This window comes from Emydura macquarii, unplaced genomic scaffold (assembly GCF_026122565.2).
Source record: "Emydura macquarii macquarii isolate MOO-44397 ecotype Brisbane River unplaced genomic scaffold, CSIRO-AGI_Emac_v2 contig_3517, whole genome shotgun sequence".
In the NCBI taxonomy this organism is placed as follows: Eukaryota; Metazoa; Chordata; order Testudines; family Chelidae; genus Emydura; species Emydura macquarii.
This window is the reverse complement of record NW_027133654.1, coordinates 9,794,594-9,819,149: the sequence shown is the minus strand read 5'-3', so window position 1 is coordinate 9,819,149 and position 24,556 is coordinate 9,794,594. Positions and strand designations below refer to the sequence as shown.

At 38.9% G+C, this 24,556-nt stretch overlaps 1 protein-coding gene and 1 long non-coding RNA gene across 5 annotated transcripts in view; one reads left to right on the top strand and one right to left on the bottom strand.

The window, feature by feature from the left end:
* SMOC2 (SPARC related modular calcium binding 2) overlaps positions 1 to 24,556 on the top strand; it is a 179,974-nt gene that overhangs the window by 141,440 nt on the left and 13,978 nt on the right. The gene's annotated exons all lie outside the window — the stretch shown is intronic.
* Positions 1,994 to 4,224, bottom strand: LOC137145216 (uncharacterized). The gene is made up of 2 exons (XR_010917603.1): positions 4,138 to 4,224; positions 1,994 to 3,838 (listed from the first exon to the last, which is right to left on the bottom strand). It is a non-coding gene; the product is annotated as an uncharacterized lncRNA (long non-coding RNA).

Genomic DNA, 24,556 nt, shown 5'->3' with positions numbered 1-24,556 from the left:
ATGTATGCTTTGACTACATGACCTTTTTCATAACAAATTAAATATTAAAATTCAAGGATACATTTTAACAGATCATTATTATACTCAAAGATGAGGGATTAAAATAATTTGATGTCCCTTGGAAAATACATCAGATGTGTAATGAAAAGTTGCTTGACTATCTACAAACACACCCTGGATCAAACTCACTGGGGGAATACATTAGCATACCAAAGCAGCCATAACCTCAGGTTAAATGGCTTGTTAAACCAAGTTTATGGCTGCTTGGGTCACAAAAGTGGCACAAAACAGGTACAGCGTACTGGTGAATCTGGCCCCATATGTTAATTTGTTCTAAAGATTACTACAGGTTCCCTTTGACCCTAGTTGAGCTGTGGATATGGCATCCAAGGATAAATATTTCCCCATATACTAATGAGAGCTATTCTGTCATACTCTTTGTTACATGTTCACCTGATATTTAAAGTAGAAGTGACTAATGGCTTAATTTTCTTAACATTTTAATGGTTTAATTTGCTTAACATTTTTCACTGGATCTACTGTACTAATATGGTGCTTCATATCCTAGCCCTGAACAATTTAAACTGCGCAGAATAAAACTCATGATTTGAGTTTTGTAGGAATGCTGCAGAGCTAAGTACAGCTTGTTTTTGGTTGTTGGCAATTCATTTTCTTCTTTAATTCAAATTTTTTTTAATTTGGAGATTCACAAAGACAGCTGATGCAAGATCCTCAGTCAAACAGTCCTCATGTAAAATCAAACACCCTATAGTTCTGTTGAACAGGAGGAAAGGCCATTAAAAATAAAAGACTAACTGAATTTGAGGTATTTTTTCCATTACAACCACACCAGCATGGGATTGTGATCTCATCAGATTTCACAAGACATTAGACCCTGTTTCCAGGCCAAAATTCTAACGTACCCCAGAATTTACTCTGTCAACCTAACATTCCATCATGTAGTTTCACAGGGATAAGTTAGTCTTCACTTCCTCTCCACGTAGAGTGGTGCCAGCATTGAGTGGCAGTCAATCTTCATACACATTCTTAAATATTTTAATGCTTAATACTTTGCTTATTTTTAAAGGCATTAAGTGAATATTTCTGAACATAAAATATAGTATATTCCTATATTCCCATGAGCCTCTGATTGTCAAGGCAATTGCTCAATTGGCACACTTCTTTCTCCACTGAATTGTGAATTTAAGAGGATTATATTTTTATGATGTAACCAACTTTTTCACTGAATGAGTTAATATTTAAAATACCCCTTTCTGTTACTAAGTCTTAAGACTGAGGGACCCAAAGAAAAAGTTCTCTGGCAAAACAGCCAGTAAATTTTGAGGAGTGTTTTGCCTGAGCCCTCTAGCTCTCTTAGCAAGAGAAGAACAGATAATTTGCATAATTGCTAAATGCTGTCTGTGTTTGAGTCCAGTCTATTCATTTAGAAATTGAATCCATATCTATAAAATGTAGTGATACAAAGTGAAAAGCTCTACCCTTTACACACATTAAAAATGGAAACAAAAATCATATGAATGGCAAGTTTGGAACCCAACACAGTGGACAAAAGCAGCAAGATAGGTATGAAATATATGGTTTGGTTGCAGAGGCATATGAGGGCTGTGGAAATTATGAATGCAGCAGAATAAATGATAATTCATTGCACAGGGCGGGGAGAACATGCAGAGCCTGCACAGAGCATCCATACTTCCGGGTGGGTGCTATGAGCATTGCTCAGCAAAGCTCCATATACTCTAGTACAGAAGGTTATTTGGAGAGGGACCAGTGATGGGGAGGGGAAGTGTGTGGCCTGAGGCAGGTGGATCTGTGATTACATTAGGGTGACCACTTTTCAAAAGGCAAAAATGGGACACATGCAGGAGCCCCACTCCCCTCTGTGGCTCCACTCCTTGGCCAGACCGATGCTGGAGCCATGCAGTGGTAAGAACCACACAGGGAGCCTAGGCTGCTGTGGGGAGCCTTGGTCAAGAGCTGTTAATGCTTCCAGTTTATTGACAATTTGCTGAATAATACAAAGTGCAATTTACAGTAAAAGCAATTCAGCTACCAGTAAGGCACCATTGGAAGACATAGCTGTGCCAATGCTAGCAAAAGAGAAAAGCTGGCTAATTAAAATGTGATATTATTGGCTTGGCTACAACATTTCATTCACTGCTCAGTTAATATTAACTTTTAATGTCATGTATATTTTAAAGGGCTAAATTGGGAGCAATAAATTCTGACTGCATTTGTTTTTCAGCATATTTTTTAAAACTTTAATCTATATGGAGCGAGGCAGAAGCTTATAAATTCTGCACTCCCACCTACCCAGAAGAGCTTTTCATACTTGACCTCCGGCTGAATACTGCGGTCTTCCCAAATGTGCCGCTCTAGTCCATAGTTACTATGTCTATTCTGGAGGATAACAATGAGTTGCAGGAAAGTGACCGCACAAACAGATGAGTGTGCTCATAGAGGAAACCTTCAGTCATTTATTTCTCCTTTAAACAGGATGGTCTCCCTGTGAAATCTTGTATGCACCAGGTCTACAGATGTGATCCCTCACATCATCCTCACCCCCAGCCTCTGACAAATGCGTTTCTGGTTGTATTTTTGGCATAGTAATCAAATTATGGTTAACAGAGTGTTATTCCTGAAAAAAGAAGGGCCAAATGTACCTCACTGATGCTCCATTGAAGTAATGGGTGCTACGCTGATATACAGCAGTGGAATGTAGCCCCACTGAAATCAAGGGGAATTTTGCCATTGAGTTCAGTGAGGCCTGGATTTCATCCCCAATATCTTTTGGGTAGGGAGAGGAGTTAGTAGCCCTGGACTTCTATGATAAAAGGTCTTGTAGCGATCATATGCAGCTTATTGCTTTTTTCCTTGGTGAGAAGCACGGACTAAACCCAACAAAGCCTCTTTTGCAATAAAACTGAGGCATAACTGCCAAAAACCAAAACCCTGAAACAAAACAAACGTGGTTCTGGGAAATTTCTCTGTGAATGTAATACATTTAACTCCAGAAACTTGAAAACAGTACAGGAACAGATTTCTTGTTATCATTTTAGATGAGCACAGGCTATCTTCCTGGAAAACAGTATGGGGATGTGCATTTTTAGAGCTGGTCAAAAAATGTGTCAAATTTTTCCCTTTTTTTTTTTTTTTTTTTAAGGGGGTAGGGAGTGGGGAAGGGGAGTAATTGAAATTTTGAAACTTTCCAACCATCTCTGTTAATTTATCCATCATATTCTGCAGTTGCCTACTTACACACAACATAATCCTGTTGTATGAATGAGTTTGGGTAATCTGATTTACTTGTTACATCTAAATGAGCACTGCCATTAACATCTATAAAAACCAGTATTTTTTTCCAAATCAGATAATGGCACAGACGCATTATTATGTCATGGCAAATCAATCGCTAACAGGCTGTAACCAGCAACCCCCACAAGCTGTACCCACGCTGTACATCACTAGTTTAGCAGCACACAAAAAGGTCTGAAAATACCATCAAACAAATGAAAAAACAAATGCATTCATTCAAGAAGTAGAGAAAGGAGAGAAACACCTACACCTGTTGAAAAGGGGTGAAAAGTAGCTTTCAAACTATGTAACTGAATGATCACTAAAGGTGGAGATCATCAAAACTAACTTCACTGTACTCCACAAGAAATGAGAGAGAGCCTGATGGTGCTCCTACTGAGATCAGTGAACTTCAGGTGGGAACTGGATTGAAGCCAATGTCTCTTCCTGCAGCACTCCAGTGATGAAAAATTAACAGCCAGCTCTCCAATGGAGGGTTTTTAGTGGAGAAATAGTTCCAGTAAACCTAAAGAGGCCATTAAAGTGTCTATATATAAAAAACACACTACTATAACTGTGGCTCTTTAAAAAAGCATATTGCCTACACCGTGGGTATGGGGGGGGAAGGGGAAAAAAAGGCCCAAAATACCAGCTTAGTCTAATGAAGTCTTGGATTTCACTCCCCCTAAACCAGCACTTCATGGAACCCACTTGGCACTGTGTGCTGATGTCTAATACTGAGCCTTAGTGCCTGTAAAAATACTTTTGACTTTAAAAAATTCCTGTTCCTCAGCATTCAGCTGCCTAAACGCAAATAGCACTTACCTCTTTCTGGAGATAAACAAAGATACTTCTGAATTCAGGACACTGATCCCCTCACTTGTCCTGCACATGAAATTTGTCCTCATCATTGTCTATAATACAGAAAAAAAAAAGGAAATGAATCATGCACACCTGTTTCTATAGGAAAAATCTAAAAATTAAGGACTCCTAGGGAGAGGAGAAAGTGCAAAATAGTTCGGTTTTTTTTTTGTTTGTTTTTTTTTAAAGGGCTCAGAGGAGGACATCTGTGGTTATGGGGAAAACCAAGATAACTCTTTTTCTTTTTTTAAAGAAGTCTGTACTAGAGAGTTAAAGGACCATGGAGCCTTTAGAAACAGCTTCCTGGAAATATGACTGTATATACCAGGGCTCATCTGTGCTGGGCATAAAATCCTAGTGCAATCAGAGTGAACGTTTGAGCACACTGGAACCTAAAGGAAATTAAAATATTTCCTCCATCCACTGAACAAACTTCGACATTCTTGAGAAATGCAGAAAAAGTTGAAATAATTTCTGGTTCAGTGAATACATGGGAGAGGTATCTGATAATAATCAGGGGCAACTAGACTGCAATTCGTGGGTGAAGAGTGGAAATACAGTGAAAGAGAAAAAGATGCTGTCTAAACAGAATGTTTTCTGCCAAATAGATTGAAATGATTACCATTGGAGTCTGGAGAATGGCAGGGAAAGGTGGTGTGACTTGAGGGGAAAATACAAACATTTAAATCAATCAGTGTGGTAATCATTATGAAAAATGACCCCTGCAGCCTTGTCAAGACTTCTTGAGAGTCAAAAAATAAGAGGTTTTTCCTTTTAAGGGGCAGGGAATGGGGCTTCTTCATATCGGATAGTTATTACAATGTGCTTTATAAAAATAAGTCATTGATTGATTTACAAGGCTGTTGTCTGCCCATCAAATGCTTTGAATTGCCTTGTTTTGATACTACAAGTCCTGTCTGCTGTGACACCTTATGCCAATAATTAACGTTCACCTAAACTGCTTACGTCAGTGTTCATCACACAACCAAGTTTGAAAATCTTGGCTCAGTATATTCTTTTTTGAAACGTTGAATCATTGCATGATTTTTCACTTCCCCAGCACTTTAGCTAGTTTAACACCTAATGCTAAAATGACCTTGATTGTGTCTCTTGACTAATGACATAAAACATCATGCAATATGGTTCGGGAAGTTCTGTGTTAAGAGAAATTAACTAGACCATGTCCTAAGTAGATAGCGTTCAGAATTTAGAGTAAGTGTATTTTTCCAAATGAAACTTTTGGATTCTTACCTGTTGTCTTAATTTTTACATACATTCATAAGACCTCCATCACTATAGTTTTTGCAGCAAAAAGCATTTTCCCAAAGAGAGGGGAGCATATACGGTGCTCCCATTCTCTACAGACCAAAACAACTAGATTGAGGGTATGTCTATGCTGCCGACACTGGCGGCAGTGCAGGATCAATTCTGAGGGATCGACTGAGCAGCAGTGAAGACTCACTACATTGAACCCAGAAGTCAATGCCGTTAATCCACAATTACTGGTTAGTTAGGCAATTCAAAATTAGCTTTTGGCAAATTTTCAAATGCAAATCAAATACTGATTAATCAAATTAATTTCAAATTTGGAATAAATAGATGATATTTTTCCATTAAGCCCAGCTCTGCCAGAGTTTTCATGATGGTGGAAAGAACCAGTGAGCATACCAAACCTAGATTTTATAGCAGTTCAAAGTTCTGATAAGGGGATGTAAACTTGAGTGGGGCAAATTTGTTCACACAAAAATAAGACATTGAATTTATTAATTATTAGCCAATATTTAAAATCAAACTTTTGTGCAAAAGCAAAGTCTTTATATAATTCTTGACTATTGCCTATGTATGTATTTAGCTATATCACATGTGAAGGAGGTAGCACTATAAAAAATCATGGAGCCATGTGATAAACTGCATTATCCCAAACCTCTGACCAGTTCACCTGCATTCTGGCCATTATTAATCTATTCTCCCTGGATTTATTCCACCATTTCAAACCACTGAGCAGCTTCAAAGAGTTGCCCAAAACAAACCAACCACACACTATCAAAGATATCCTCCCCACCTCAACCGGGCAATATTCAATCCTGCATTAGTGACAGATACAAAGTCTGAGAATTGACTGGAAACAGGAGCTTTATGCCACTGGAAAAACAGTGATACAAACAGCATTCATTCCCCCTGGAACTTCTCAACATATTGGACAGTGAAGACATGAAGTTTTTAATGCATATAAAAGCTATTTTAAGTCATTTTTACACATTACATTAATTATACTTTTTCTCTGCCTCTGAGCCCTACACAGTGGAACTCACAAAAACTGGAGGATTCAAAAATTGCCATGATAAAATGCTTTAAAACACTCTCAAATATTTACACAGTAGGGTTTTCTTTGTTCAAAATGTGTGGCATGTACACAGTACGAGAGGATAAAATAGTATAGTAGTAGTATAAAATTTGTATTGGCATTTGTTTGAGATGATCTATACTTGTAACTTCAGTACTCATGAGTAGTATAGCCATTGCTGATTTAAAACCTTTATATCACACTATACGTATCATTGTGTGTGTATATATTTGTTTACACACACGTAGACAAAAATACACACACAGATTGTTATACGTCTTAATTCATCCACAAACGAAAAGACCCTCAAATTCTTAAACCTATTCTGATAATTCACAAACAGAAATCAGTCTAATAAAAAGGAATTTTCTCCTGAACTTGACTGAATTCATTATACTGTATTAACTGATCTACTTTATGTACTGACCTATGAGAAAAGATTTAAAAACTGGATATGTCTTGAGAAATAAAGACTGAGAGTTGGGGGGACTGATAAATTGTCAGATATGTTAAAAACTATTATAAAGAGGACTGTGATCAGTTGTTCTCCATGTCCACTGAAGATAGGTCAAGAACTAATGGACTTAATCTCCAGCAAGGGAGATTTAGGAAGTTTTTCCTAATATCTAACCTAATTATAAGGGTAATTAAGCTCTGGAATAGGCTCCCAAAGGGGATTGCATCATCCCTATTGTCAAACCTGTTCTTAAAACCGCCAATTCAAACACCTGTCAGGGATGGTCTAGGTTTACCTGGTCCTGCCTCAACACACAGGACTGGACTTGGTGATCTCTCAAGGCCCCTAGCAGCATTACATTTCTATGATTCTATGTTATTTCTCCTCTTTATCAAGTAGAGTTGTGACATGCTTTCCAGAAAGATATCTACAGATTTTCTTTATCTTACTCAATTTCTTAGCTGAACGTATCCATCCAGATTTACATCAGCTTTTTACAAAAGGGCTTATATATAGGATTTTTTTCCCTTATCAAGCCTTATTTTGTAAAAAATAGGACTATTTCCTCTAAATCTACTTAACATAATCCACTTCATTTCTCAACTCCTTTTCCCTGTTTTCACAGGATCAGTGTCCATGATTTTTTGCCACTAATCATGGCATGGGTCCATAGGTCTTGGAATTCCAGTCCTTTTCTCGTCAAACCTCTCTTGGCAGAGCTTTTCCACCTTATTTTTGGTCCTCCATGCACTTTCTTGCCATCTTCTTCATCCCATGCTTTCTTTGCTTGTCATTCTTATCACATATCCATCCCATCTCAAACGTGCACTTTTCAGCCTGTCATTCAGAGTCCCAAGTTTCTCTTCCCCCTAATTTCTTCCATGCCCACTCTGCTTACCTCCATTCTTCTCAATATACCATTGCATACTACTGTATCTTCTTTTCTTCCATCTCCATAAAACCCACCATTTCCAAACCATAGAGCAGGTAGGGACAAACACTTTATCTTTCAGTTTGTTACTTAGTTGCAGGTCCCACAGTACTCCTGCCACCTTCTTCACTGCCATGCATGCACAATTCTCCATGAATCTCCAATGGCACTAAGTGTACTTTCCAAGTACGCACATTTTTTCTTATGACTCTGCTTCTCTCCTGAATCTTTAATCAACAGCTCTTCTTCCACCTTCCCTACCTGCACAACTTTGGTTTTCTCTGTCTTTACCTTTAAACCATGATCTTCAAACACAGAAGCCCACTCCAATGCCATATTTACCTATTCCTCTTTGCTGTCAGTCAAAAGGGCCAGATCATCAGGATACATTAGTTTTCTCTCCCTCCGCACAGGCTCAGTTCTTCTACTAATTAACTCCACAATGAGGTTGGAGAAAAGTGGACACAGCACCCTGCCTTATTTCAAACCAACCAACACCTTGAAACTCTCAGAAATTCCATTAATTGTTACCACCTTAGCTCTTGACCTTATGCCCTAAATCCAAATGATTATAAAATGTATAGAAATGTGTGCATCGTGCATGTTTGTGCATAGGCTTAACAATACCTTTGTAATCAGCTCACTACATAGTGGTTTACCAGTATGCTTGCTAGTTACCTGCTTTCAACAAGCTTTTTATTTCATATAATCCACCCAATTTGTATAATCTTCTTATTCATTTCCACAGCTATAAAAATGTAAGAAGTATGGGCTGACTGCTGCTTCTGTTTACAATACTCTGAATTGAGAATAATTCCATTATAGTCAGTGGTGTTGCTCATGCTTTACACTGGTGTAAATGAAAGCAGAAATTGGCCCAATATATGCAGCCCTCCACACCAAGAGCCAATTATAAACAGCGGAGTTTGCTGAATCCGCATCTTTTTTAAACCGTTAAATATTCACAGGAGGCCAGGAATAAAGGGGATCATTTTGTGCACCTCCAATGGCAGCATTTGCCCAGAATTAGACGTATACAAAGCAAACAGTGCCTTAAAAAAGACTGTTTTTTTTTTTTTTTTTTTGTGGTGGTGGCAGCAGCGGCGGCATTTGGAATATAAACTCAATTTTCCAAGATTTAAATATACTGGGCCAGATTCACACTCAGAGTTCTGCCAGCTTGTCTTAGCAGAAATCAGCAGACTGGCCCCTGACAGTGGAAAGTCTGCCTGCAGTGGGATTATAGCAATACAAACCAGCCACAGCTCCTGCTCCAGCAGGGGGCTTGGAGCCAACCAGCACTTGTTCCAAATATGGCTGAAGCCAGCCTGGAAGTGAGCAAGGCCAGGCTGGTTGAGAGATGCACTGATTGCGGTGTGTTTTCCTGGGAGCCTCAACCAAAGGGGCTCCTTGCAGCCCTAACTTGGGAATTTAAGATGCTTCCCCACCAGGGAAGACATGGGAATATCATAGCTTTCCTGCAGATGCCATTGGGTGCACATTGAAACCACTTGTTTCTGAAGGGATGAATCTGTCCCAGTAGTGTTTATCCTCTCCAAAGTACAGCTTGAGTGGTAGAGACCTCTTAACAAATACAGGCACATTTAAGTGTGAAGGTGAATTTAACTTTCCAGTCCTCACTGTGGCTTTTCAACTTTTTTTGGTTAGAAGCCAGGACCATGTTCCCTAAAAATAAGGTTTGATGCTTCTAATAATAATCGGTACGTTCTGAAGGAAGAATTTTTATGTTCAACATGAGGCCTAGTAAACTCTTGGCTCTCAGCTAATTAGGAATGTATCATAATGATAACCCTCCCTCTCTAGTCATTTAATGGGATCAAAGTTTTCATAACTGCTTGGACAAAGCATATTTCAGTATAATTAGAATGCCAGCTGGAATCCTTGAGACAGAGATTATCTGAATGACATAAACAGCACCTAAGGAGAGTTCATGCTCTAGATGTCGTTGACATTGCCGTATTGATTTTAACCAAAGTCATGGATAAAAATAATTAGCATTGAATATACAGTCCTGATGTCAGCTTGATTCAGCTCCCATTGAACTCCAAATCCATTCCTAGGCTTTCCTACCAAAATCAGTTTTTGTTCCCTTAATTCCTTTTTTCTCTTAATTTTTTTCAGGAAAAAAAATGTTCTCACTCTAAACAGTAGGGTTGACCTTCTTACTAGTTTTGAGTGGGCAATAAAGGATAGTGAGAATTGTTGGAATATATATTTCTGTGTGTCAGCAATCCTCCTCTTTCTCAGATATGTTATATATTGTCTTCCTTCATCCCTAGTTTTCTCCTCATTTTTGTTTTGGTTTCTTTTTGTTTTTTTAAGAATTGGGGAAAACAGAGCCATCAAATTCATGCATCGCTTGTTTATGTGGCCAGTTCATTACTTTTTAGCATTCTGCATGTCTAGTTTATATGAATGCTTTAGAAAGGATCTATAAATGTTTTATTGGCTGGCGGAAGGGTCTGGGGAAAAGGACAGATTAAGCACACTGGATATGGAAGATTTTGTTCAGTAAATATGTTGTCTTTGGGAAACGTTTAACCCAGTTGGGACTGCACAAAATATTTGTCTGAAGTTCCCATAAGAATGAATCTCTTGAAATACATATTTTGACTCCTATATTAACATTACACACAGTTCTATGGGAGTGAAACTGCTGCATCAAATCCTGTATTACACAGACTTGCAGCTAACGTGGCAGCTGAATCTATAAAAAAATTAATGGACATTACAGTGGCTGTGAATGTAAGGTCCAGAAGCCATGTTTTTACTTATAGCTTTCATTATGGCTTGTTTAAGAAAAAAATGCAGTACTGTGGTGCTGGCATTTCCAATGTTTATAAAAACAGAGCTTGCTGTTCATCTCAAGTTGTATTTACTTTTGAAGTTCATTAATTTCCCTGACAGAGGCAGGTGGGTTGGTGAAACCAGGGTCATATGGGAAGTGAGAGTGTTCTGGGAGAATAAAAACTGGCTGCTTATTTTACAGTGAAACCTTGTTTTGTCAAATTCCTCAGCTGCTTGTGCTTTGAGCTTGGAGACCTCACTAAGCATCTGGGTGAATGCTTTATTGTTGCTATCTATCATTCATCTCTAGCTGTGGGGTGTCGTGCAGGCAGACTTCACTTAATAGTCACTTCATGTGGAAGGTTGGAGGGGGAAAAGGCAATGTGAACAGATGCACATGGGTCTAAATCTCTAGGGTCAGCCCAAGCAAAATCACCCCTGGAAAGTAGAGAATAAAACCACAGTATACTGGAGAAAAGCAGCATGTATTTCTTTTAATACTGTTACCTGAATGGATCTCTTACATCTGGACTCCTGATTCCAAAGAAAAGCTTTGCAAATCAGGACAGAACTTCATGAAAAATTTGACCATTTGGGCCTGACTCTATAAAGCTTAACAAATTCCTTAATGCACAAGGACTGTTCAAATACATAGGAGGCTAGCTCACTGTACATTAGGTAAGGTGCAGTACGTGCCTTCCCCTGTATATAATCAAATACATTCAGACGTGAAACCACAACAAAAAGTGGGGCTCTGTAGTGAGAATTGCAGCAGCCTTGAGGGAAAACCAAGATGATACATGTTCCCCTCATCTCCTCCAGCAGTTGTGCCAATGAATACATCTATTTGTCTTATATGTTTGCGTGTAAGTGAACTTTTTGTTTAAAATAAGAACTAACAGCATCAGCTTGTGCCATACTTGGTACAAGCAGGCATGAGGCAAATTTTCCCTCAGAGCACCTGTGCCTCAGACCTCACCTATTTACATGACTATCTGCTATTTGACTTCTGTGCTTTTTTTGAGCAGAGCCCAGTGACACCAAATTGTGTGGGTCTGGGAGACACTGACAAATGGGAATTAAGATTACACAACTGGCTTGTGGCCAAACCAGAATTTGAACTCAGTCCTCCAGAAGTGAAAAACTGCTTCATCAACTGCCCACCACAGCCATCCACAATCTGTTTTCTCTCTAATTATACATAAGGCAGGCCACTTTAATGTAGCCAAGATAACATAGTCCCATTTTATACCATGATTAGTACAACGTGATATACAGGTAAACAGGTAAAAGATTTGTAGAACAGAAGATCCATTTTCGATTAAGGTCTGCTTTAGAAGATAAAGATACAGCACTTGTGTAGTGCCTTCCTTCTAAGATTTCAAAGCACTTCATAAATACTAATTCAACCTCTCAAACTCTTGAGAAGTAGGTCAATGTTATCCTCATTGTCACAATTTCCTCATTTGTGTAAAAATGTAATTATTTTGCCCAAGGTCACTAGGAAAGGTTCTGGATGAGTTGGATTTAGAACCCAAGTACCAGTCCTGTGTCCTTGTTACTAGGCCATGCTGCCTCTATTTTTATATGCCAAAAGCCCCACATTGGACTCCAATCCAGCAAAGCAATTAAGCAAATACATTGGGACTACCCAGGTGCTTAATATTAATCATATATTTAAGTACTCTGCTGGATCAGGCCATTTAAATTCAGGTTGGGTGAAGCTTATGAAGTTGGTTTTGCAAACCATTTTTTCCCTGAACTCTAAAACCATGAATACTTTTCCAAGATTGATTCAACTAAATAAGCCCAGAAGGGAATACTGTGATCATCTAGTGTCACCTCCTGTATAACACTGGCCATAGAGCTTTCCCAGAATAATTTAGAAGAACATCCAATCTTGATTTAAAAATTGTCAGGATGAGAATCCACCACAATCACTGGTAAATTATTCTAATGGTTAATTACTCACTGTTAAAAATATATGCCTCATTTCCAGTCTGAATTTGTCTAGTTTCAGCTTCCAGCCATTGGACTGTCTTTCTCTGCTAGATTGCAGAGCACATTATTAAAATATTTGTTCCCCATGTAGGTACATGTAGACTGTAATCAAGTCACCCCTTAACCTTCTCTTTGTTAAACTAAATAGATTGAGTTTATTGAGCTTGTCAATATAAGGCATGTTGTCTAATCCTTTATTCATTCTCATAGCTTTTCTCTGAACCCCCTTCAATTTTTCAACATCCTCCTTGAATTGTGGTCATCAAAATTGGACACAGTATTCCAGCAATGGTTGCACCAGTGTCAAATACAGAGATAAAATAACCTCTCTACTCCTACTGGAGATTCCCCTGTTTATACAGCCAAGGATCACATTAGGCCTGTTGGCCTCAGAATCACATGGGAGCTCATGGTCAGCTGATGATCCACCACAACCCCCAAATCTTTTTCAGAGTCACTGCTTCCCAGGCTAGAGTTCCCCATCTTGTATCTATGGCCTGCATTTACATGTAGCCATATTAAAACATTCTTTGCTTGTGCCCAGCTTTGCATCAGTGACCTATCCATTTCATTATTTATCACTCCCAATTTTTGTATCATCTGCAAGCTTTATCAGTGATTGTTTTCTTCCAAATCATTAAATAAAAACATTAAATAGCTTAGAGCCAAGAACCAATCCCTGCAGGACCCACTAGAAATGACTCCTCATGAAACAGGTGTCTTATCTAAAATTACATTTTGAGATTCATCAGTTATCCAGTTTTTAATCCATTTAATATGTGCCAGGTTAATTTTATATCTTTCTAGGTTTTTTAAAAATCAAAATGACATGGTACCATGTCAAATGCCTTACAGAAATCTAAGTATATTATACCAATACTATTACGTTTATCAATCAAATTTATAATCTCATAAAAAATAAAGTTAGTCTAACAGGATTTATTTTCTATGTTGATTGGTATTAAATGGGGGAGGAAGGGGTAACAACTCTTTATTAATCAAGTCCCATAACAGCTGTTCTATTAATCAAGTCCCATATCAGCCTGGGATCAATGTCACACTGAGATGCCTTCAATTACCTGGGTCATCACCGTTACCCTTTTTAAAATATTGGTACAACATTAGCTTTTTTACAATCTTCTGGAACTTCCCAGTGTTCCAAGAGTTATTGAAAATCAAGTCCAGTGAGCTCCTTAGCCAGATCTTTTAACACTTAGATGTAAATTATCCAGACCTGTTGATTTGAAATTTTCTAACTTTAATAGCTGCTGATTAACATCTTCCTGAGACACTAGTAGAATGGAAAGAGTTATCATGACTACATCTTCTGTTTTCTTCCTAAATACAGAACTGCACATTTCTGTCTATTCAGCATGATTATTGATAATTCTATGTTTTTCATCTCGTAATTGACCAATACCATTATTAAGACCCTTTTTGTTCCTAATATACTTAAAAACCTCTCTCATTGTCCTTAACTCTGCTGGCCATAGATTTCTTCTTCTGTCTCCTTTCCTTCCTTATCAATTTTCTACAATTCCTAGCTTCTGATATATGTTCATTACTGTCAAATTCCCCTTTCTTCCATTTGTTAAATATTATTTTTATTCTTTTTAGCTGACTTCACTTTCTCTCTAAACCAGATTGTGGGTTTTTTTAAAAAAATATCATTCATATTTTTCTGATTAAGTTCTTCCTCCTAGTTGATTGAGTTGAAAGGATTAACATGTTATCAACGTTCACACAGCCAAGCGTGTCTGTATTAGAACACGTCAGTCTGCTGAAATTCACTTGGAGCTCACAGCACTTCTCTACCTCTTTTACTCCTCACTCTTGCTTTCTATGCATGCCTCTCTCTCTTCTTTTGTTCCTTTGTCTTCCTACTTCCTCCTCTTACTCTCCATCATCTCGCTTTCATACTCAATTATGACACACCATTCTCTTCTCCCCTTAATTTTAATCTGTTTACAAACAAATCAATTTAAACCATTCAAATTCCTCACACACTCTTATATTGGTTTAAGATTGACTTGCCTCTAATTTGCAGGCACAAGCTAAACTAAACTAAACTAAACTAAAATAAGTCAGGCTTAAACATGTTTAAAGGTTTAGAGGTGTTTTCCTAATTCTCTATTGCTTCTGGCACCTTCAGTTTTTGACCAAGGAGTAGTTATCTTTTGACATTCCACAATCTTGGGTGTAAACATTCACTGCAATTTAAACCTGGTTTATATTGGATTAGCATGCTCTTGTTATTTAGGGCTTATGTACAGGTTGAAAGTAACATCAGCAACAATAACCAAACTCCAGCATGCAGATGGTTGTGCTGTAGTTGTATACCCAAAGGAGGATCTACAAATAGCCCTTAATTGCTTCTCTGAAACTTACAAAAGCTTAGGGCTAACCTTGAACATCTGCATAAACCAAAGTTCTCCACCAGCCTGCTCCCAGTCAATCATCAGATCCAGCAAGGAAGATCTACATTGACAAAGAGGAACTGGATAATGTAGAACACTTTGCCTACTTTGGCAGCCATCTCTCACAGAGGGCAAACAGACATCTGAGATTCAGCATAGAATCCTCCACTCCAGTTTTGCCTTTGGCAGATTGTCTTGCTGGGTGCTCAAGAACCACGACAAGAATTGGGTGACGTACAGAAAACACCTGAAAAACCTGGAACGCCAGCACCAGCACTTTCTCTGGAAGATCCTCAATATAAAGTGGGACGATCGCCGCACTAATGTCTTCAGTGTTGAGGCCCTGATTATCCAGCACCAGCTGAGGTGGAGTGGGCACTGCATGCACATGCCTGATACATGCCTACCAAACACAATTGCTGTACACCACTTCAAAGGAAAAAGGAAAGGGAGAGGCCAAAAGAAATGCTTTAAAGATACCCTCAGAACGAACATCAAGAGTTGTGGCATTGACATCACATACTGGGAGACTATAGCCCACGATAGGGATAATTGGTAAAGACTTGTCATAAAAGAAATGATCACTTCTGAGGAACATTGCCTTGTCCTGGTAGCAGAAAAACACCAGAAAAGAAAGGACAGACAACTGTCATGTTGCAATCATGGCCCAACCCTGCCTCCCAACACCACTTGCAATGTCTGTCAACGAATCTGTGGCTCAAAGATCGGACTCCTCAGTCACCAGAGGACCCATATAAAATAAAACCCGTGAAAGAGATCATCCTTGACCACTGCCACCACCACCACCAACAAGCTGAATGGAACCCAAAATATCAGTTGTAATTCACACCCTGAATTATTTCAATTTAAGTGTGTGTGAATACTAATTTTGGTATAAAAATGCCTTTATATTCATTTAGTTAAGTTGGTAAAGGGTCAATGTCAACTAAATGAAAAGCATTTTGTACCAAAATAAGTGTGCCGTTCTTTCATGATTTCTTGGTCCTCCACCCCCATGCGGAAGGCCCAAGTTAATTTTCTCCTTCTTGCTTTTTCTTCACTTCCTTTCCCTCAATACTGTTGGATTTTGTACCTGCCCAATAGTACCGTTTGAAGGTGCCACCAGTTTTAAAACTGCTACTGTTGCTGAAATTGTTGGGAAAGTGCTATTGTGAACACATGCAGGGATAAGTGCAACGATTGGTATTTCTGTAGGACATTCCCTTTGAGACAATGCAATTTGAGGCACGGTTAAGATGAAATACCAACTATCTTGTGCTTTAAGCAAACATACAGATTAGTTCTCCAATGGAGAAAGCAACCTAGTAATTCATAAATGGATCACCATCATGTAATCGGATCAGCCTACTGTAATACTATCCGAGCTATTTAACAAATAAACTACACACAGTAAACGACTTCACAGTAAGTCAGCTGCACTGCAGCCTGGCTGGCATACACTTAAGAACCATAATTACATTCATCTCCATCTTTAATTTACTATATTGTACTTCTTTCATTGCAGGATCTTAGCTGCCTAATAGTATGTATCCATTTCCTTATTACTTCTTGTACATTAGCCAAGTTAAGGACAGTGTCAGATTTAACTCTGAATTTCCCTTCTTTTTGTGGGTTGAAGTCAGACACTCAAAGTGATTGGAACGTTAGTTTATTGTTTAATAAAATACACTCTATTACATTTGGCTGCAGGGATCCAGTCCCCACAGATACTAATTTTCAAAGGCTAGTTTGAAAACCCAACACAACTACCCTGCAATACCCTGTTAGGGCCCTGCAATAGTGACTTCGGTGCTGATGGGTTAGAGTTGATCTTCCATTTTTTCAAAATGAATTATCTACTGATAAAGTCACTGATCCCATAGCATGCCAAGGCATCCTCAAGTCCCTCTGATCTCAGGAAGGGTTGAGGTAGTCTCAGCACTGCATAGGATCACATCCTATAAAACCACTGCCCTGAGCGATCGTAAGACTCTTTTTGTTCCTTTGTTTTAGTCATATCACAGTCTCTTTTCTTTAGCTAAAGGTTAGCTACTGAGATCTAAAACCACAATCTGTCAAATTTTAGTGGCAGGTATCCCTGAAGGTAACAAATGCCAAGGCTATATATATATAGAAAGATTTTCATTGCCCCTGGTTTCCAAGGATTAGCTCATTCCATGGTATTAAAGTAACGTTTTAGCAATTCCTGCTAGCTCTTGCTTTAGTTCAGTTTCTGTCAGCATTTCCATTTTGTAAACCTCTGTTTTAATCTGGGCTGTAAAAATCCACTCTGGATTGAATTCAGTCTATAACTCACTGGCCTGAGAGCAGTGTCCCCCACACACCCTGCCAGCTATGATTGAAATCCAATTTCCAAATGTATCATTTGCAGAACATGAGGGGAGTGGAGGATTAAGTTTCAGATGTCTTTTGGTCTTAGAAATGGTTTCAATTAAAAAAAAAAATTTGAGGAATAGATTCATAATGTGAATGAATTACTTGGACTATTTTAAACATTTTAAAATAAATTAAACTTAAATACCCTAGCCAACTTTTTGTTTATCAAGTGACTGATGGCTGTCCTTCCCTTCTTCCTCCCACCCCTGTCACTGTGTGGCTAACATATTTCCTGTCTCACAGCTCTCCTCCCCAACTCCTACCCCAGCTCACCACTACCCCATTCCTGACTATTCCTGTGCAATAGTATGCTTGGAACCCACTTGGCACAAGGTGTGAACACTTCGTTGTCTGCTAAAATCCTCCTTTCACTTTAGCAGCAGAAATGCACCCATTTTGCTGCATCTGTGAAACTCTCCATTTGTGGGGTTGGGGAGGATTTGCCTCGTATCTGATTTGTAGTCACAAAAAGGGCAGTTCATATATAGGTCTGAAAAAAAGTCTATAAAACACACCCAACACTGCTGAGGTATTGCGAGGTTCTTTAAATAGTGGCTGATCTTACATGCCAGACTGTACTGTGCTGCAACACAGGGGGATCATAGTCTAACGGGAGGCTTCAGTTGACAAGTATTTCTAGACAGCACATCTTGAAAAATAGCTGCTATATATGCAAGTGTTTCTGGGCTGAATCACTTTGAGAACTTTACTCTCAAGTTCCTTCATTTTGTTAGTTTAAAGTCAGAGGATTACTAGTATCTGAATACATTCTTTTGTAGCTTGTGTTAGGTAAAGGTGGGTGCTTTTGGGATTCTCAACTGCTGTCTACAGTAGGAAAAAAAGTCTCACTTAATCAGAGATATCCAGGAAGGTAAAAATATATCAGTTTGCAGCAAAGACCACATTTTTCCTGAAGGTTTCCAAGGAGTAGTCTGCTCAGTCTAATTAATTAATGTGAAAAACATCCCAACTAAGCATTTCCTCACAGTTCCATTTGTCCTTTTCCCTACAGAACTGTGCACCTTGCTATTCATGTCATTTCCAGAATTACAACATAGTGTTTTATAATTGATTTTCTTCCTCAGTGGACATTTAAATTGTTGTAATTTAAGGTGGTTATTTTGTACCTATCTCCTAAAAATAACTGCATGAAGAAAATAATTTACTACTTTCAAGTTGCTCAAGTAACTAAATTTTAATTAAAAACAATGCATTGTAACACCCAAAAATAACATTAACAACCATAACAATTGTCACTTAGGATGTCAACACAGAGGCTCAGATGGTGTGGTGCTTTTAATTAAACTGAATTTAGCAAGCTTTTAAAGAAAGTGTGGTTATGGTCAGAAATGGCATTTGCATACTTCAGTGAGAGATGATTTTGAAATACAGTATATCAGACAAATGTAATCCTGTAAAAATGACACCTAGTTATTTTTCTTTTGGGGGCCTTAAGATTCTTCTGTATCACATTTGCTTAGTTTACTGACCTACTTGCCAAGCTGTAGCTTAAGAAAAATAAACTGCAGTCCCAATTGTGCAACTGGATCCCTGTGGTAGATTGCAGTTTATATTCCATTTAATACTGGATGAACCTCAAAAGGTTAGGAGTTAGGTTTAGCCAAAATGAACCCAAAGCATTCGAAATTTCAGCTGCTTTGTCAAACTATCCAGACCACTTGGGACTACAAAACTGGGCGGGATACTGTGTGGGAAGTGACTCCCCCAAACAATTTCTAACACACCTTGTTTCTGATCAGGAAGAAAGTACAGCAAGAACATTTTTTCCTCTGAGTAGGTCAGTTCTTTTCCTTCCATTCCAAACTAGAACCAAGGAGACAAAAGTCCACAAAAAAACCAACAAAAAAAACCCCCAAACAAATAAAGTCAGCCAAACTTTTTCAAGTTTTGCTTTGAGTTTTACATGATGGCTAAGAAGATTCTTATATTCAGCTCCATTCACCTATACCGAATCTTCAAAACTATATCCCTGAAAAAAGTCAGACAGTAGCATTGCTAACCTTCCACAGCTTATAAGGCAAGAAAACAGTTTCACTCTCTTTATTGTATTTTAAAGATTCTTCTTTTATTGCATAACCAGAATAATAATAGCACTGAAATACTTTTTCAGCAAACTTCTTTTGCCATTATCAAAAAAGTCCTAGTCCAATTTAAGCATTTTATCACCTGCAAAAAAGCTATTTTAGTGGCTCATGGTCTTCTGCTATGTCCTTTACCCCTTAATTTTAGTGCATTCACCCATATAAGCAACAATTAGACTTAGGCTACTACAACTTGGATTTACAAAATTTGACGTACACACACATGCACACACACGCGCACGCACGCACAGAATAACCTCTAAATATTTCTTATTTTAATATATGGGTCTGAATGACATTTCTTTTACTACCTCTTGCTTACTATGCTCTCTGATTTTCTTAAATTAAAACAAAGAAAATTCACACAAAAAATTCCACATAGGTTTTAATCGAGTGTTGAAATCTACATCCCAGACCAGGGTCAGAAATAGCCATCCAGCCTGTCTGCACCACATGTGGGAGGTACTGGGGCAACTGGATTTATGGAACAGTGGACCGGTAGCCTTCCTCTGGCTCACCCCCATTCTATCTCATTGCATCCTTCTGCACCGGGCCATGCGGGGCTGCCACAGGACCCTTTCAACAGTGCCCAGCACACTTCTAATGTGGTCCCTCTACAGGGCTTAAGTGCTGAGGATGATCTTGTCCTGGCCCTCTGCACCACCGCCACAAATGAACTTCACCAAGAGGGAAGAAGGATGGTTTTGTGGCTAAGACATTGGATCAGGACACAGAAAATCAAGAGGTGCTCAAATACCAGGGATGAAAGTCATACAAAGTTCCTAGACAGACAGGAATTTTCCATGACTTACCTGAACAAACGCAAACCTCCAATCTTTTATACAAAACTACCAACACTAACAAACACACTCTGCTAAATTGTGCTCTTGGTTACACTTGTGCAACCCCTCTGAAGTCAAAGGGGCTACACAGGTACAATTGAGAAGAGAATATAGCCCATTGTTTAAGTCTTGTCACATGAAAAGTATTTATAATCTTCAAAGGGATTTCAGTAAGTGTTGGGTAGTACCTTCTATGGGCAAGATTTAGCCCTATGTTAATATTAACAAACAGAAAGGAAATAAAAATCCACATGCTTAAGTTAAATGCTATCAAACTTAAAATAAAGACTAGAGACAGTTTCTTGAGTTGCTGACGCAGAGGGAGGGTTAGTGTGAATACAGCAAATATCTCCTCTGGCTAATTATCCTTTTTTGCTGTTTAGTCACTTTTACAACAGTGAATGAACAAACACTTTTCTACTCATTCCTGTAAGTGGGCTGAAAAAGACTCTCTTTTGAGATTGAGAATACTCTTAGCTCACTAACACCAGTGCTCCACAGAGCTAATTCTAAGTGGAGATATATTTATATTGAGATGTGTGTGTGTATGCATAAATATAAAATGAAGTTTGCTTGATTGCTTTTACATTGTTGGGTATCTAGCTGAAGTGAGGTGTTTGTGTGTGTTCCTGTCATGTGTGGTATGTATTTGATGGTTTAAGGTTTCTAAGGCCTATTCTATGTTTGACTGGAGAACATAATTGTGGGTAAAACTATCCCTAAAGTAAACACTTAATTCTGTGTTACATCTCTGAACCTGCAGTGTAACACCGTGTGGTTTCAAATTTAACAACAAATTATTTATGTAAGCTGTCAAAGCCACACAATATAGGCAGCTGTACGAAAAGAAACTGAAGCAAGTATACCATAGTAAAAACTATAAGAGCTTCATAACAAGTTAGCCTTCCCTTTCTGCATGCAGTCTCCTGAGAGTGAATTATTCATTACAATCCAATTAAAGCTCCCCCTAGCTCTGCCGTTTTAGCCACAAGCTTGTGGAAAATTAGAGCACAGCATGAGGCTGCCAGAGAATTATTCTGAGTTGATAACACCTGCAGAGAACAGAGGTTTCACTATGTCATAATTACGGTGTAACTGCACTCATGTCAGCAAAAGTTATAACTGGGAGAAACTGAATATTTGCTCTGTGCTGACAGGGTGAGGATTGTGTGTGGTTTTGATTCACAGTAAGTTGCAGAGAGTTATAACTGAGAATGTTTCACAGCAACAGGTTATTTGTTTTAATAGAACTTGTTATCAAGAAAAAATATCTTGTTACTATCCAACAGCTCTTGCAACTTTGTGAGACACATAATTAGGATCCCCACCTAATTTTAAACAAGATTTCCTGTAACTATAAGAGATTTAATTTTTTGGAATTTCTTGTGAATTAAGAAATTGATTTATTTTCTTGTCTGGCTTGGTCTCACATGACTTGTGAACATCTGATTTTTAACATTTTTATGGGTGTACATTATGTACATCTGACAGCTGGATGGACAGCCAGTGGAAAATACGCTCCTTCCAGGTCTATCAAAGTTCTTACTATGTGACATGACAAATTGAAATGTAGCTCCTAATTTGGGTATTAAAAATAAGCCAACAGGAGAGAGAGAAAAAGTCACATCATCTCAGTCCATGGTTTACTGTGCTCATTTTTATTCCTCAGGTGATCTTGTTTGCCACAAGCTCTGCAGCAGTTCTCAGCTTGTTTTCAGTAGAATGCTCAGTGAAACTCAGAAGTTGAGAGGTTCAGTAGGCATTCAAAAGCAGAAGGACAAGAAAAACTCCCCATTACAAATTAATGGGGCAGCAGGGGGAAAAAAAAAATAGGCATTCCCAAACAGAGGCTATTAGAACAGGATCCAAGTGCAGATTTTTGATCCCCCATTCTCTGAGGTTTGGGGTGATTATAGTCTTACTCAGGTTTTTTTTTTTTAAATGCCTCCATACTTATAAGGTGGGCAAGCCCAAGGATACCAAACAAAACAAGATCATAATGCAAAAAGGGGAATACCTTTGTCTGCCACCTCTCTGAGGTGCTGCCTTGTTATACTAGCCGGGGGGGGGGGGAGCAACCCTTCCCCAAACAGTCCATTGGTATGCTTGCTTCCCCTTTCTACAGGGGAAGCAGCTTTCCACTCAGGAGAAGCCTCTTTGGCTTTGCTGCTCCTACTACAGTTTATCTCCCCTTTCTTCTTTCAGGGGGTGGGAGTGTTAAAGGTCACTGGAAGCCCTTAATTGGCCACAGGTGTCTCTAATTAACCTGAGGTAACCCTTTTCCAGCTCATAGGGAACAAGGCCTTTACCATTCTATGGCTGATACATCTGTCAGGACTGAGTTTGTCACAGTGGATTAACTATTCTTGATTAGTTCCCTGTGTGGATAATATTATTCTGGAAGAAGAGTGCTTCATTTCAAATTAGCTTAATCCACTTCCAACATTATTATGCTTAGCCAAACATTATTTGAGTCTTTTGTGTCTGTAAAATTGGGCTGAAAATCTTAGGGAAACAGCTCTTCTCCTGACATTTTGATACTTCTGCTTTTGACCTCATACCGAAGCTCAGAGACTTGGGGGAATGATAGTTTGGTGATGGGCATATTAAAACAATCCCCGAGAGATGAATAATAAAAGTAAATATAATGGTATGTATTCAAACCTCATAAAAGGTTCAGGCTGAGATTTAGTTTGAGTCTTGGGTAGTGCTTTGGGTCAGTTCTTATTTGATCTGAACTTGCCACGTTAGAAAGTAGAGTGCAGTGGCTTGAGGGAAAGAATTGCAACATTCCTTCCCAGGCTTTGCCGATTGACGCTTGTTCATTTATGGTGAAATTCATGTGCGATACACAATGCAAGCACACGGCTCTAACTTGAGCCCTTGATTGGGACTATATGGAAAACCAAGGAAAGAGCAGACAGGCAGGCAGGCCTCTGTGGTACCTGGCCAGGACAGAAGATTGCAATGGGATGGGGCTGCAGTATTTGTCTTCATGTGGATCCACTGGGATCAAAAACTCCTCAAGTGGTACTGAAGGGCTCTAGGTATTATAGATCATAGGCAGGCATACTGGCAGCGGGGAGAGGAGGAGAGCGGTGGGGGAATTGCACTGCAGTCAAGAACTCTAGTCCAAGGCTGGGAGTGGACTTTGCTGCCCTACCCCACTGCACTTCTCCTAGACCCCATCTGCTCTGTCTTTATGTAACTGAAGCGCATCTAGCCTTAGAGTGTGCAAAATCATATTCAGCTTTGTGTGATGTATTTAAGATTTGAATTCTCAGGGAACAAGAACCAGGATTCAATGTTCTGTCTGATCAGGGTTTCTCACCCCAAACAACAAATGGTTATGACTGTGCTGATTGCCTCACTCAATTGCACTATGCAACTCACATAGTTACTTGATCTAAGGTTGGTGGTTCTGAAATGCCAGCATCCTCTTTTCGCTGGAGAGTGCCAGCACTGCTAAGTTCCTAGTGAACACTGTCATGAAGAGCATGTCATGGAAGCAACTGATAGTCTGTCTCCTCCACACACACCTCTTTTAATATAACTAGAGTGCTAGTCTTGCTGCCTTTATGCTTTGGACTTACGCTTATAGTCATGTTTGCTTCCAGTTTTCATTCAAGCAAAGTGGAGAATGACTGAAGCAAAGAGGAACTCTTCTAGGAGAGTCACATCTGGTTTTAGATCTTTGCCTTTAGTAGAGCGGAACTTGCTTCAGTGAATTCCTGTTATATGTATCTGACATGAGTAAAATGGTCCCAGTGCTAAGGGGAAATATATGAGACAGGGAACTCATAAATGTGTTAGACATAATAATGTGCAGTGGCTTCTGCTTCTGCACACAACAGTCAAACAGCTTAACCCATTCTGACTGGGCCACAGCTCAGGGCTAATATCACAGCAGCTCATTTCCTTGTAGCAACAAGGGACATGTTAAAGAATAACTTGCGAGGCAGGTTGAGCTTTTCAGTCTTAGATAATTCCATCTCCTTCTGGAAGAGTCATTGTGAAGTGTAATAAAGTAATGAATCCCTATTGACATGCTAATCTTTCTTCCCCACAAGCTTTCTAAGTATGT